Source organism: Schistocerca nitens, chromosome 9, assembly GCF_023898315.1.
Source record: "Schistocerca nitens isolate TAMUIC-IGC-003100 chromosome 9, iqSchNite1.1, whole genome shotgun sequence".
NCBI lineage: Eukaryota > Metazoa > Arthropoda > Insecta > Orthoptera > Acrididae > Schistocerca > Schistocerca nitens.
This window is the reverse complement of record NC_064622.1, coordinates 333,730,620-333,746,377: the sequence shown is the minus strand read 5'-3', so window position 1 is coordinate 333,746,377 and position 15,758 is coordinate 333,730,620.

Here is a 15,758-nt window from a genome sequence, read left to right as displayed (position 1 = left end):
AAAATGTTGTGCCTTTATAAAATTGAGCATGTGATCATTTGCAGAAAACCAGTCAATGACACTGTTAAGAACTTCATTACCATTTCTTCTGTTGCTTATGTATGCTTTGATGGATTACAGTACTAGTGTCGTTTGCAAAAAGAAGTAATTCTACTTTTTGTAATTAGATGGAAGATCATTTACATATATGAGTAACAATGGCAGACCTAAGATTGAGCCTTGGGGAACTCAATGTGATTTCTCTGCAGTCAGAGGGATCTCCCCTGATTACGTTGGTTGATTTACTAAGTATAACTTTCTGCATTCTTTTGGTTAGATATAACATTATCCTTTAATTGCCTACATCACCAATTCCATAAAATCCCTCTTTTTCTAGGAGAATATTGTGGTTCATACAGTCAAATGCCTTAGATAGGTCACAGAAAATATCGACTGGTGCTGTTTTGTTACTTAATCCTTGTAAAATTGTGAGTTGATGTGAAAATGGCATTCTCAGCCAAGAAACTCTTTTGAAATGCAAACTGTGATTTATTGAGGATATTATTGTTGCTCAGGTGGAATACTATTCTAGAATGTCACCTTCTCAGAAATTTTGTAAAATGATGTCAGCAGTGAAACAGGTCAATAGTTATTGACATCTCTCCTATCATCTTTCTTATAAAGGGATTTAACACCGGCATATTTCATTCTCTCCAGGAAAATCCCACAAGTAAGTGATCCACTATATATTTCAGATGAGACAGGGCTTATAAGGGAACAAATCTTTAGTACTCTGTCAGAAACACCATCAAGTCCATATGAGATTTTATTTTTGAGGGGTTATATAATTTTCTTAATTTCAGTTGATATGATTGAAATTTATGAGCATTGGTTTTTCAACTTACAGCTGTGCTTTTTTCTCAAACTATTTGCCCCCATATTTTCTACTATATCTACAACTGCATCTACAAGGCTACTTTGCAAATTACACTTAAGTGCCTGGCAGAGGGTTCATTGAACCACCTTCACACTAATTCTCTATTATCCCACTCTTGAACAGCACACCGAAAATATGAACACCTATATCTTTCCTTGTGAACTCTGATTTCCCTCATTTTACTATGGTGATCATTTCTCCATATGTAGGTCAGCTTCAACACATTATTTCCACATTCAGAGGAAAACTTTAGTTACTGAAACTTCATGAGAAGAACATGCTGCAATAAGAAACACCTTTATTTTACTGATGTCCATCCCAAATCTTGTATCATGTCTGTGGCACTCTCTCCCCATTTTCTCTTTAATACAAAATGTGCTGCCCTTCTCTGAACTTTCATGATGTGCTCTGTTAACCATATCCGGTAAGAATCCCACACTGTGCAGCAGTTCTCCAAAAGATGATAGTCAAGCATAGTGTGTGCGGTCTCCTTAGTACATCTGTTGCATCTTATAAGTGTTCTGCTAGTAAGACACTGTTTTCAGTTCTTCTTCCACACATCTTTTTCTATGTATTCTTTCCAATTTAAGTTGTCAGTAACAGTAGTTCCTGGGTATTTAGTTGCATTAATGGCCTTTATATTTGATTGATTTGCCACGTGGCTGAAGTTTAACAGATTCCTTTTAGCATTCAAGTGGATGACCTCACACTTTTCTTTATTTAGGGTCAGTTGCCAGTTTTCATACCATACAGATATCTTATCTAAATCATTTTGCAATTGGATTTGTCCTTCTGATGACTTTACCAGACATAGCATCATCCACAAAAAACATAAGATGGCTGCTCAAATGGTTTCCTAAATCATTTATATAGATGAGGAACAGCAGAAGGCCTGTAACGCTATCTTGGGGAATGCCAGAAATCACTTCTGTTGTACTCGATGACTTCCCATCAATTACTATGAACTGTGACCCCTCTGACAGGAAATCACAAATCCAGTCACATAACTGAAATGAAATTCCATAGCATGCAATTTGATTATAAACCAACCGTGGTACGGTGTCATCTGGAAATCTAGAAACACAGAATCAATTTGAAATCCCTTCTCAATAACACTCAACACTTTGCGTGAGTAAAGTGCTAGTTTTGTTTCACAAGAATGATGTTTTCTAAATCTTGGGTGATTGCTTGTCAGTAGACCATTCTCTTCGAGGTAATATATAATCTTTGAACACAATATATGTTCCAAATCCTGCTGCATATTGTCGTTAATGATATGGGGCCGTAATTTAGTGGATTATTCCTATTGCCTTTCTTGAATATTAGTGCGACCTGTACAGCTTTCCAGTCTTTTGGTACAGATCTTTTGTCAAGCGAGTGGTTGTTCATGATTGTTAAGTATGTAGGTATTGCATCAGTTTATTCTGAAAGGAACCTAATTGGTATACAATCTGGACCATAAGACTTGCTTTTAATAAGTGATTTAAGTTGCTTCACTACTATGAGGATATCTACTTCTAAATTACTCATGTTGGTGGTTGTTCTTGACTTGAATTTTGGAATACTTACTACGTCCTCCTTGGTGAAGGAATTTTGGAAGGTTGTGTTTAGTAGCTGTGCCTTAGCAGCACTGTCATTGATAGGATTTCCATTGCTACTGTGCAGAGAAGGCATTGATTGTGTCTTGCTGCTAGCATACTTTACAATAGGTCAGAATCTCCTTGTATTTGCTGACAGGTCTCGAGATAAAGCTTCATTGTGAAAACTATTACAAGCATCTCGCATGGAATTCCCCACTAAATTTTGGGCTTCTGTAAAAGGTTGCCAATCTCAGGGATCCTGAGTTTGTTTAAATTTAATTTATGATAATGAAATGTGTTTGCTACCTATGACTCGTCATTTATAGCTCTCCCATTTAAGTCAGCAGCGATGTTCTCATGTTCTTAACCAGTCATTCTGACTTTGTTTCACTACATTCCATATCGCTTTAAGTCTGTTGTCAGAGCTACTGATTACTGATGTACCATGCATGTGCCTTGATTTTTTATTAAATTTTCTTAGTAAATTTGAGTAGTTTTTGTAGTGTGCAACTAATGCAGTATTTTTATTTCTTCTTGCCGAGATATACAATTTCCTTTTCCTTTCATGATATACTGTAATTTCTCTACTGATCCATGGTTTTTTACATGGCTGTTTAATGTTGTTTCTGGAAAATGATATAGCATAGGTTTGGTGGGTGGCAGAATAACTCTGTGGCTGAGGTGGGAGGGATGGTGGGTAGGGTATTTCTCATTTCAGGGCACAATGAGAGTTAATCGAAACCCTGGCGGAGAATGTGGTTCAGTTGCTCCAGTTCTGGGTGGTATTGAGCCATAGGGGAATGCTTGTTTATAGCTTGATGGTGTGTATGTGGGAGGTGGCAGGTGACTTGAGAAATCGCCTACTCCAGTTGTAACATTCTGGTTTCAACCTCATACCAAGGCATTTGAAAGTAATACAAAATACACATTCACAGGGGCAAACAAATTGACATTGTTACAACTGTATCTACTCTTATTACCATTAATAATAATATTTAAAATTAATTTACGAATATGAAATACTCACTTAACCCAGTGTCACATTTTAATAATGACACCAAATCAAGCTTAGTGTGAAAATATTTCCAGGATGAATATTACCATTAATAATAATATTTAAAATTAATTTACGAATATGAAATACTCACTTAACCCAGTGTCACATTTTAATAATGACACCAAATCAAGCTTAGTGTGAAAATATTTCCAGGATGAATAAAAGACTGAAATTGAATGAACACATTGATAACATAGCACAAGACATAGTGTAAGTTTAGCCCATCTTATCCTTAGAAGTTTTTCGTTCTTTTGATACTTACATGAAAACTGCTTATACATTTAGCATATTCTAACTCCTGGTTGTTTTGTAGAAAGTGCTTTAGGGACAAAGTCACAAAATTCTTCACTCAGCTAAAACAAGCACGGAGAATATCATGTGCAACTGGTATTACAAGGATCTTAGTATTTTGAGGCTCACTTAGCAGTATGACTTCTTTTTAATGGAAATTGTAGTAATAATAAATCTGAAATTCAGATGAACTGTTAAATGTTCCATGAAGAGACTGACGTGATTACCAAGTAAGTTTTGCATCCTTTTCCAGCATTCAGAATGGAGTTAAGTGTGTTGGCTGCAGTTGTCTCTATTACGGTACCTATAAACACAAAAGAGAAGAACAGAACTCCCAAGAAATTCCAAACTACATTCAAAATAAATCCTGTTGACTGTGCTCATAAATCATCTGGTTCTTGGTGCTGAAGTTTTCTGTTAATACTCATTCCTCTAGGGAAACAAGTTCTTTAGAATGTGTGTCGATGATTATTTTTCATAAATAATTATTTTGATTTGTCAGGTAACTGTAAACTTGAAACATTTCAGATGAGCACCAAACAGATTAAATTATCAGCAAATTAATGCCAATATTAATCTTTCAAAGTATCGAGCTTAAAGACACGCTAATACGAGCACATGAACATAAACTAAGTATGCATATGCAAGTGAATGTATAAAACACTAGCAAGTCACTAAAATGCCATCCCTTCTGTTATATGAGGTTCAGTCAAATGAAACCTGGTTAGTGTGTCTACCTTTGTGTTACACATAAGGTGACACCATATAACTGTAGGTATGGTGGCGCCATCTATTGGTAGAGAGACTGATGTGTGCACACCATTTGATGTTGCATTGCGCCAGTATGGTTTCATGCTGAAGAGAAGGTGGTCACACAAGTAATCGTCCACTACCGAACATGCAGGCAAGTAAGCAGGAACAACAAAGAGTGATTCAATTTTTGGCAGCGGAGGGAGTTGGAGGTTGCAAAATGCATCGACAGATGAAGGCTGTGTTAGGTGAGTACACTTTGAGTCGTTCGAGTATTGTAGAATGGCGCAAATGACTCCTGGAGGTGCACAAGTCACTGGAAGATGATGTTCATACTGGACAGGCTCATCGTGTCATCATACTGGAAATGGTTGTGGAAGTGAGTCTTGGACAACTGCAGAATCACTGTGGACAACATCCATTGGTGTTTGGATCTCCAAAACAAGCTATTTGCGAGTATTGATTTACAACGGACGATGTCCACCATAAATCATCATCGTCTTCATAGCAACGGATGACGAAGTCTATGACTGGGTCCAGGCCTGTATCCAAGAGCAGCCTACCAGCTTCCTCAAGGATGGAATCAACCAGCTAGTGTCACAATGGGATAAATGTGCCAACAGTTTTGGAGGCTGTTTTGGAGTATGTGTACTTGTATAACTCCATTTTTGAGTTAATAAAATCATTACCGTTATTTTACACTAGTGACTGGGTTTCATTTGAATGTCCCTCATAATTCTGTTATTAGTAAATTTTCAGTCATCATTGTATAAATTTCTCCATTAGTTCACAGGAGTTTCATAACAGTTTGTACTGAGAGTGAATCATTTGTGTACTGATGTTTCCCTTTTATAGACATCGGTGGATCTGTTTAGTTTCATGAATTTGTTATATATTTATGAGATTTGGTAAATTGTATCTAGGAGTGCAAATAAATGATTCAAACCTATTGCTAAATAACAATGATTGTATGTGTAGTTGAATTAGGATAATTTATTTTGAACATTATTTTATGAGAAAGCCCCGTATTCCTTCAAATTCATCATATTACATGAACAAGTTTAATTGATGTGCTTGTATAGTTTAATGTGCAGTGTGTGACCTTGAATGAATGGGAAGTGAGCCAGAGCTGGATTGAATCCACAAAGTGGATTAACAACCATAAGTCTCGTACACCAGCTAGCCTGCACGTGATTTCCAAACAGTTTTCTTTGCTTGCTGAAGTGAATATTAGGCTTGTCCCCAATCTCCATCTCAGTAAATATGATACACATACATTTAAAATATCATAACACACAGGACAAATTTTATACAGTTCACAGATGTCACACACATCTTCCCTCCATTAGGTTAACTGATGACTGTCATAGGAAGGCCATATTAAAAGAAGATAATTTGCCAAACCATGAAAAACAGTGGACTATATACAAGGGGACAAATGCTGGTTAAAAGAGAGACAGTCAAGTTTAATTTTTCTGCTTCTTGTTGCTTTAGTCTCCAGTTCTGATTTTATGCAACTCTCCATGCTAATCAATCTAGTGGGAGTGACTCCTGTCAACAACATATTGTTATCCTAGATAGCTGACACTTGTGACAATTGAGGTACATGCAATATATCCTTTAAATGGTGACACACACCAAAAGCCCAAGGTCTGCTTGATCTTGAAGATGGAGGATCCGGCAGCGATCAAATGTGCAGTCATCATGAATCCTCCAGTTTTGTGCTCAACTGGAAAGGCCTCAAGACAGCCTAGTGACATGTCACACTTAACTTTCCATTGGCTGTGGTATGGTGTCTATGAGAATACATAAACATTGGAAGCATGACCACTCAACTATTGCTTCAGGGTGATTAGCTGAAGCTGTGACCAAGCATGCATATCTTGCTCTATGGTTTTCCAGGGGTTCTCGATGGGATAGAGGTCCCATGTGTCTGGCTGCAGTCAACTGTCTCTAGTGATTAGATAATTCCATGACTTTCAACTTTTAGAACTGCAGTCTGGTTTCTGGACAACTTATGGATAACCTCTCATTCGTGTACTTTATTCCTGTTGCCTTCAGAATTTCAAAGAACATATATGAGTCAACATTGTCAAAATCTTTATCTACCTCAACAAATGCTTGAAGCATAGGGTGTCATGTCTTCAACCTATCGTTGAGGATAAGGTGTCCCCTCAATATAGCCACACATGTTCTTACATTTGTCCCTAATACAAACTGATCTTCCATTATGTCAGCATCTTTAACCTTTCTCATTCTTCTTTAAATAATTTGTATTGGTATTTTGCACCTATGACTTATAAAATTGATGCGTCAGTGATATTCATGTCAGCACCTGCTTTATTTGGAAATGGAGTTGTTACATCCTGTGCATTTTCAACTTCTCACAGCATAATGAGTAGTCCATTAAATTTCAGACATGCAGCTGTGCAAATAAAATTTCTTCCACTAATATTTCAACTGTGTATTGTCCAGCCATCCTCAGAGTGAGTTGCAGTCTTGCATCTCTCTCTGAGGATGGCCGAACGATATGCGGACGAAATATCAGTGGAAAAAATTTTATTTGCTTGGTTGAATACCCAAAATTTAATGGATTATTACATCCTACTTGAAGTCTGAGGATATTTGATATGTCTCCTATATCTTGTATATCGTGAATAGTTTTGTGATGATATGTTCTCCCAAGGATTTCAATAATTCTGAGGGAATGTTTTCAATTACAGGTGCATTTTGACATAGTTCTTTCAATGTTGTGTCAAATTATTCTCACAGTATCACATCCCTCATTTCATCTTTATCTATTTCTTCTTCCTTTGCTATCATATTGCTATCATGGCTACGAAGTTTTTCGCGACGTATTTCTTGAATTAAAATCTCTCGGTGTACATGCCGCGTCAATTCAGGATAAAACTCCAAGCTTTTTTTAGCCCTGACGATGGCCAAGGAGGTAGTGGTCGAAAGCTTGGAATTTTATCCTGAATTGACGCGGCATGTACACCGAGAGATTTTTATTCATATTGCTATCATGTTTATATACCTTGTTTTTCTTAATTCCACTTTTCAGCCTTCTTTTCTTTACTTAATACTGGATACCATCTTAAGACAAAATGCTCATGTATACAGCACATGTATTTCCCATCCATGAATCCAGTATTATCATGTGTTATGCAAGGGCTGTACATGTCATTTTACCTATTGATCTTGTGCTGCTTTCAATATTCCATTGTTCAAAGCAACTCATTTCTCTTCTATTGTATTTCTTTCTACTATTTCAGTCAGTTTTTTCCTAATGTTCCCTTTAAAACTCTCAACAACTTCTGCTACTTTTAACTTCGCCCGGACCCACCTCCATAATTTCATCCTCTTCTCCAATTTCTTTATTTTTAATCTGTAGTTCATAGCCTATATATTACAGTTAGGGTCCTCACCAGATCCTGGAAATGTTTTGAAGTTTAAAATCTGGCTTCGAAATATCTGTCTTATCATTAAATAATTATATAATTCTGGCCTGAGCTGCTAGAGTTTTTGGTCATGTGTGTGAAGTGTCCTTGCTTGTGTGAATGAATGGTGTATGTTTCTCTTTTTACTATGAAGACTGTGGTGAAAGCTTATGTGTGTCTTTTAATTTGACTATCTGCAACTTCGTGTGTTTATCTTTACAGTAAGCAGAAATGTATCTTTTCGTACATTGTTGTCATTATTTAATCTATTTGAAACATTCTGGTGTCTCCAGATTTCTTCCTAGTATATAAAATTCTTTCATGATACTTAAACCAAGTGCTAGCAATGATTAAATTGTGCTCTATGCAAAATTTTACCAGGTGATTTCCCTTTTCACCCCTTTTCCCCACTCCATATTCTGGTATTATTTGCCCTTCTCTTCCTTTTCTTATTACTGAATTCCATTTCCCCATTGTGATTAAATTTTTGTCTCGTTTAGCTATTTGAATAATTCCTTTTATGTCATTATACATTATTTCAATCAAATCATTATCTGCAGAGTTTGTGGGCATTTAAACTTGTGCTATTGGTCTTGGTGTTTGTTTATTATTTACCTTGGCTATGATAATGTGTTCACTATGTTGTTCATAGTGGCTTAAATACATTACTGCCTTTGTATTTGTTATTAGACCTCTTCCTGATTTACCCTTATTTGGTTTCATGTTGGTAACTTTGTACAGAGCTGACCAGAAGTCCTGCTCTTCTTTCCACCACCTGTCAATGATTCTCACTGTAAATTCATTCTATGAATTTCTCTTTTTAAATTCTGTAACCTCGCTAATCCATTAAGCTGTCTAACACTTCCACGTTCTGTGCCATAGAATGGCAGTTTAGTTTTTCCTGCTGACAGCATCCTGCTTTGTAGTTGCTGCTGAGAGACCTAAATGAGGAATTATTTGGCCTTTTATCCAAGACAATGCAATCACCATTAAGCCATATAGTAGTGCTGCATGTTGTTGGGAAATATACTGCATATAGTTTTCCCTTGCTTTCAGCCATTTATAAGACCAACATGGCATGGCAACACCGGAGTCATTGATCATAATGACTGTCACTCACATAACTAGTGAAAAGGGCACTCACAAAGTGTTTCATAGCCTGGATTCTCCACAGGTACCCCTCCAATACGGTTGAGCCCACAGTATGGCTACCTGTTTCACTGAAGCACACAAGACACCCCGCTGCAAAAAAGCGCATGGTTGTTGAAGGAGGGCGATTCTTTTACTTATCTTTTCACATTACATTTCAGCATGAAATTGTTTTTCTTTGTGCTGGAGACAAACTTCAAACTCCATCATGAAGCTGCTTGAGGCATATTTATTTATAAGTATTTTGTCTCTCTCTATATTTATCTGTCTAGCTGTCTGTGCATAAAATAAAGGAGCAGCAACAACTTACTTATAGCTGATGTGTGGTGCATAGAATCAACAGAATACAGTATTTCCATTGGCTTTTGAATTCTTGTGCTTTCACTAGTGAAAGTGCACACATTCACACACACAGACACCCAAATGGTTCCATGTGATGCCATTGCAAGACTCGCTGCAACCATTGGTGTGACCATTTGAATGTCTGTGTTGGATGTGTAAATGTGTGTGTGTGTACTTTTCAAGAGCAATAGCTCAAAAGCTAGTGTTTTTTTGCACCCCATGTCATTCAGCAATAAATGAGCGGTTGCCTTTCCTTTGTTTTACATATTATCCAGTCCAGGAATTTCCGTTGTTGTTATGTGTCTATCTGCGTCTCTGTATCAATCTCTCTGTAATGTTGAACACACACTCCTTAAGTATCATAGAGAATAGAAAATTTAAAAATCATGTTGTACTGTATAAAATCAATGAATTGGCCCCTAGCTACAAGAAAATGTACTCTACTTGCAAGAGCATATTTTTCTCTTTCTTGTTTCAAATCTCTGATATTTCATACAGTCTGAAAATTCTGACAATAGACAGCTTTTTAAACTCCTGCTTTCATATTTGCCACTTTCTAGTGTAAATTGTAGCCATATGGGAAGATTTAAGACTTTTGAATGGGGAGCCTGCAGAAATCTTACAGTTCTTTTCTTAGTGAAGTTGGCTGAGCTAGTTTATGTGTTAACCCAAGAAAATAGTTCTACACTGAATGCTTGTAATTTGGTGATATAAGCAATCAGGCCAGTGTGAAAACTCATTTTGTGGCAAGTAAACATGGGCTGTAATGTGTTTTATGTATTATCCATTTTTTTGTATGTGTATGTAATTTTGTCCACAATGAGAGCATATTCCACTGAATTGGTTGCCACATTGATGTTGCATGCATCACACTTCAAATAGAAATGAAGGAATATTGGGTTTTTTTGTTTATCAGTAATACAGGGTGTTTATAAATGAATATCGGGGTTTTAACACTTTATAATATTTATTACATTAACTTACAGTTATAAATGATATGTCAAATGAAAGAGCAACTATAACAGTTTTACCAAGAACCTTATAAATGTTTAATGTAAGCACCATTTGTCACATGGCACACATCAAGTCTATAGCTGAGTTTTTCCCAAGCCCAATGACAGGGCTTGCTTTGCATGGCCTCCAAGTTCACCTGACATGATGCCATGCGATTCTTTCCTTTCGGCCTAAATCAAGAATCATATTTACGTGCCTCTGCTGCCAGCAGGCCTCCCTGAATTAAGAAACTGGATTGAAGGATTATCAACATTTGGGAATAACTCAGCTGTAGACTTGATGTGTGCCGTGTGACAAATGATGCTCACATTGAACATTTACAAGGTTCTTGGTAAAACTATTTGAGTTGCTCTTTCGTTTTACATATCATTTCATTTTAGCCACTTTGTTTAAAGAGGCATACAGCAGATTTAAAAATCATCACCTGGTTTAATTTCACCTACAGTGTTGCTTCCTTTTGTGGATATGTCAACCATTCTGCCCCCTGCCATCAGTAGTCCCACTAACCACATTTCACAAACACAATATTCACAAGCTTCTGCTGTTTTATTTGCTGTGATCTTCAAACTAGCAAAAAATAAGCAAAGCATCTACTAGCAACGTTTAACAGTACTATGAGCTTGAATGTAAACCCATAATTTTGCAACCGAGATAATATTTCTTGCAAGGGTCCTACCTTAGGTCTTACTCCCACATTCAACTAAGCTGCTATAGTTAAATTTTTCACATGGAATCTCATCTGAAAGTATAATATTTTTTTCTGATACTCTGTTTCTTTACAGTCACAAATTCCACATGACATCTTGTGCACAGCAGTCCTGAGATCTCTTTTCTTGCCAACTTTCACCCTTTTCAAAGAACCTCTCAGTGCAGAAACCATGAAAAGCCTAGATGTCCAGTAGAGCCTATCAGGTCATTCTCAAAAAGCTTTGAAACACTTTGAATATTCCTTCTAATGAATGTCATGCCGTGTTTGACTCAAAGAGTAATATACCAGCTTTGCTTATTTGTATTTCTTTATTGGTCCTGTAAATAGTGTTTAGGTACATATTTTGCACAAACAATGTAGGACAAGTCAGGGTGGTACAGTATATACAACATCTTACCCATTGTTATTTTGAAAAGATAAATAATTAAAAATTATTCAATACATGTTGAATATTGATGACAAAATTAATATAATGAAATGAAATGATAGATTGGTTAAGAATATTTGAGCAGTTATGCTATTCTTTTCTGGTACTCTAAAAACTCGGAAACAGAATAGAAACAGTAGTCAAGAAAGTTCACTTTCAGTTTCACTTTAAACTTTTCTAAATTTTACATCTGTTGCAAATAGGATGGCATGTGACTGTACAGCATTATGCCAGTATGATACACTTCTCTCTTAGAAATGTTTCTACTTACTGTATTGACATGCAAATAATGCTTCTGCCTAATATCATGAGGGTAGAAATCACAGTTGTACTTGAAGATATTCCCATCTTTTAAAATATTTAATTTTTTGAAATTTAGTATTTCATACATATATAAGCAAGGAAGAGGCAGTGTACTAAGATTTTTAAATATTGGTCTACTGGAGTCTCTATACTTAGCATGGTTTATTATTCTAACAATCTTTTTCTGTAGCCTAAATGTTTTGTTTGTACCTATGTAGTTCCCCCAAAAGATAATGCTGTACATTAGCAGTGACTGAATATTGCCATGGTACATTGTGATCACTGATGCATGGCTTGTATTTTGTGAGAGGATTCTTACTGCATACGTAAGTGTGTTTAACTTTTTTCTTACATGATTAAGATGTGTCTCCGATTTTGGGTTTTGCCAAATATGTATATCTAAAAATTTTGTGTCGCTCACAGATAAGACAGTTTTTCCATCAATTTTAAAAAAGTACTGTTGTCCCTTTATTTATTTTTCTGACAAATCATTAACATAAAGAATGAAAAGAATTGACCCAAGGTTTGACCCTTGAGGAACTCCATATGTAATGCTTTGTGCATTACTGTAAAAATTACAATTTTTTTGTGTTTTTATGTCTTTGTATTTTATTTGAGTGATCTGTTGATGGTCATGAAGGTAGGAATGTATCCACTTGTTTGGCAGTCCTTGTATTCCATAATTACCTGGCTTCTGCAACAGAGTATTATGATCAATTACATCGAAGGCTTTGCTAAGGTCAAGAAATATGCCAGACACATGTTGCTTATTATCTACTGCAGTCAGAATTTTGTTTAAGAAGGTATAAATAGCTGACTGCGTTGATCTGCCAGTTCTGAATCCGTGTTGTGCATCACTTATTATGTGTCTTCTAAGAAATAGTTTTTCAAGAATTTTGCCAAAGCCTGACAATACTGATACAGGTCTATAGTTTGCAGCTTCGTATTTGTCCCCTTTCTTGTAAAGTGGTGTCACTTTTGCCATTTTCAGATTTTTCAGGAATATACCACTCATGAATGATGAATTGAAAATATCCGTTAATGGTTCTACGATAGATGTTACACTTAGCTTTGATGATAATATCTGGTATTTCATCAGTACCTGCTGAATACTTACTGGGTAACCTTTTCATAATGATAGATAATTCCTCAGGTGTTGTAGGAGACATAAATAGGGTTCCTGTAAGAATTTTTGTATCTGACTGGAGTGTATTGCTGTTTGGTTGTGAGTTGTAATGTTTGGTAATCAGGTGGTGTGCTATGTTAGAAAAGTAGTTGTTAAATTTATTAGCTACTACTGTGGGGTTGATTATTTTATTGTTGTTTTCATGAAGTTCTATATTTTTGTGAACTAATGATGTAGTACCTGTTTCTCTTTTATGGTACTCCAGGTTGCTTTAGTGTTATTCCAGGAATTTCTTATTTGTTTGCCATTTTCCATTTTCTTTGCTTTTGTTATAACTTGTCTAAGTATTTGTTTATATTGTTTAAAGTAGTTGTCAAATACAGGATTTTTGGTTTGCTTTGAGTATTCATATAAGTTCCTTTTATTCTGGCATGATATTTTTATTCCTGTTGTGATCCATTTATTTGGTTTGTGTACAAAATTCATAAGTAACATTTGTTTAGGAATGGCTATTTCAAAAAAATGTTTGTACATGGCCATAAATTTACCATACTTGTCATCTGTATTGTTGGAACTGGAAACATCAGTCCAGATTTATCTGAGAGAACAAAAGTAATCTATGTTTTCATTATTAAACTTCCTGACAACAGTTCTAGTTTTCTGGGCTTTTGTGTTTCCTGGAATAGCGATTGTTAGTACTTGGGCACTGTGTTCACTAAAACCAGTGTTTGTAGTCTGCGTGTTGCAGGTATATTTATCTGTATTTACAAACAGCTGATCTATGGATCTGTGGTTATTGCAAAAGTAGTGGTTCTACGAGTTGGGTTAGTTATAGTTAGTTTGAGGTTACAGGACTTCAGTAAGTCTTTGATTTCATCTTTAAATATGCTGGGTTTGGAGAAATCAACATTGAAATCTCCACATATGATAATTTTTTTTGAGGGCTTTAAATCCATTAAAAGCTCTTCCATATGATTATAAAAAACTTTTTTTATCACCATCTGGTGACCTATGTACACAGCTGATTACAGAATTTCTGGTTGGCAGTTCTACTATTGAGAGTTCTGTGTGTCTTTCTTTAGATAAGCTGTCAAATTTGGTTATGTTAGTGAAGTCTATATCTTCTCGAACATATATGCAGCTACCATCATGCCTGAGTACTTCTCTACAAAATGTGCCAGTTAATTTAAACTGAGGTAGGTGTGCTAGTTCTATCATGTCCGGCAGATACATCTGCCAAACGGGCTTTACAGGGCACTGCCGGCAAAGGGCAGTTTGAACTAATTTCCTTTACTGCTTGCTCAATATACAGATTAAATAGCATTGGGGATATGCTACAACCCTTTCTCATTCCCTTCTCAACCACTACTCCCCTTTCGTGCCCTTTGACTCATAATCACCATCTGGTTTCTGTACAAATGGTAAATAGCTTTTCACTTCCTGTATTTTACCCCTGCCACCTTTAGAATTTGAAAGTAAGTATTCCAGTCAACATTGTCCAAAGCTTTCTCTATGTCTACAAATGCTAGAAATGTAGGTTTGCCTTTCCGTAATCTATCTTCTAAGATAAGTTGTAGGGTCAGTATTGCCTCACATGTTCCTACATTTTTCCGGAATCGAAACTGATTTTCCCTGAGGTTGGTTTCTATGTGCATTCTATTGTAAAGGATTTGTGTTAGTATTTTGCAGCCATGACTGATAAACTGATAGTTCGGTTATTTTCACACCTGTCAGCACTTGCTTTCTTTGGAATTGGGATTATTATATTCTTCTTGAAGTCTGAGGGTATTTCGCCTGTCTCATACATCTTGCTCCCCAGATCGAAGAGTTTTGTCATGGCTGGCTCTCCCAAGTCTATCAGAAGCTCTGATGGAATGTTGTGTGCGACTGAGGTCTTGATTCAACTTAAGTCTTTCAGTGCTTTGTCTGATTCTTCATGCTGTATAATATCTCCCACTTCATCTTCCTCTAGATCCTCTTCCATTTCCATAAGAGTGTCCTCAAGTGCATCTCCCTTGTATAGACTCTCTATATATCTCATCCCATCGTTTTGCTTTCCCTTCTTTGCTTAGGACTGGTTTTCCATCTGAACTGTTGATATTCATACAAATGGTTCTCTTTTCTCCAAAGATCTCTGAAATTTTCCTGTAGGCAGTATCTATCTTGCCCCTAGTGATATATGCTTCTACATCCTTACATTTGTCCTCCAGCCATTCCAGATTAGCCATTTTGCACTTCCTGTCAGTCTCATTTTTTAGGCATTTGTAGTCCCTTTTGCCTGCTTCATTTATTATATTTTTGTTTTCTCCTTTCATTGATTAAATTCAATATCTCTTGTTTTACCCAAGGATTTCTGCTAGCAGTTATCTTTTTACGTACTTGACCCTCTGCTGCCTTCACTATTTCATCTCTCAAAGCTACCCATTCTTCGTCTGTTGTATTCCTTTCCCCTGTTCTTGTCAGTCACTCCCTAATGGTTCCTCTGAAGCCCTCTAGAACCTCTAGTTCTTTCAGTTTATCCAGTTTATCCCATCTCCTTAAGTTCCTGCCTTTTTGCAGTTTCTTCAGTTTTCGTCTGCAGTTCATAACCAATAAATTGTGGTCAGAGTCCACATCTGCCCCTGGGAATGTTTTACAATTTAAAATTTCGTTCC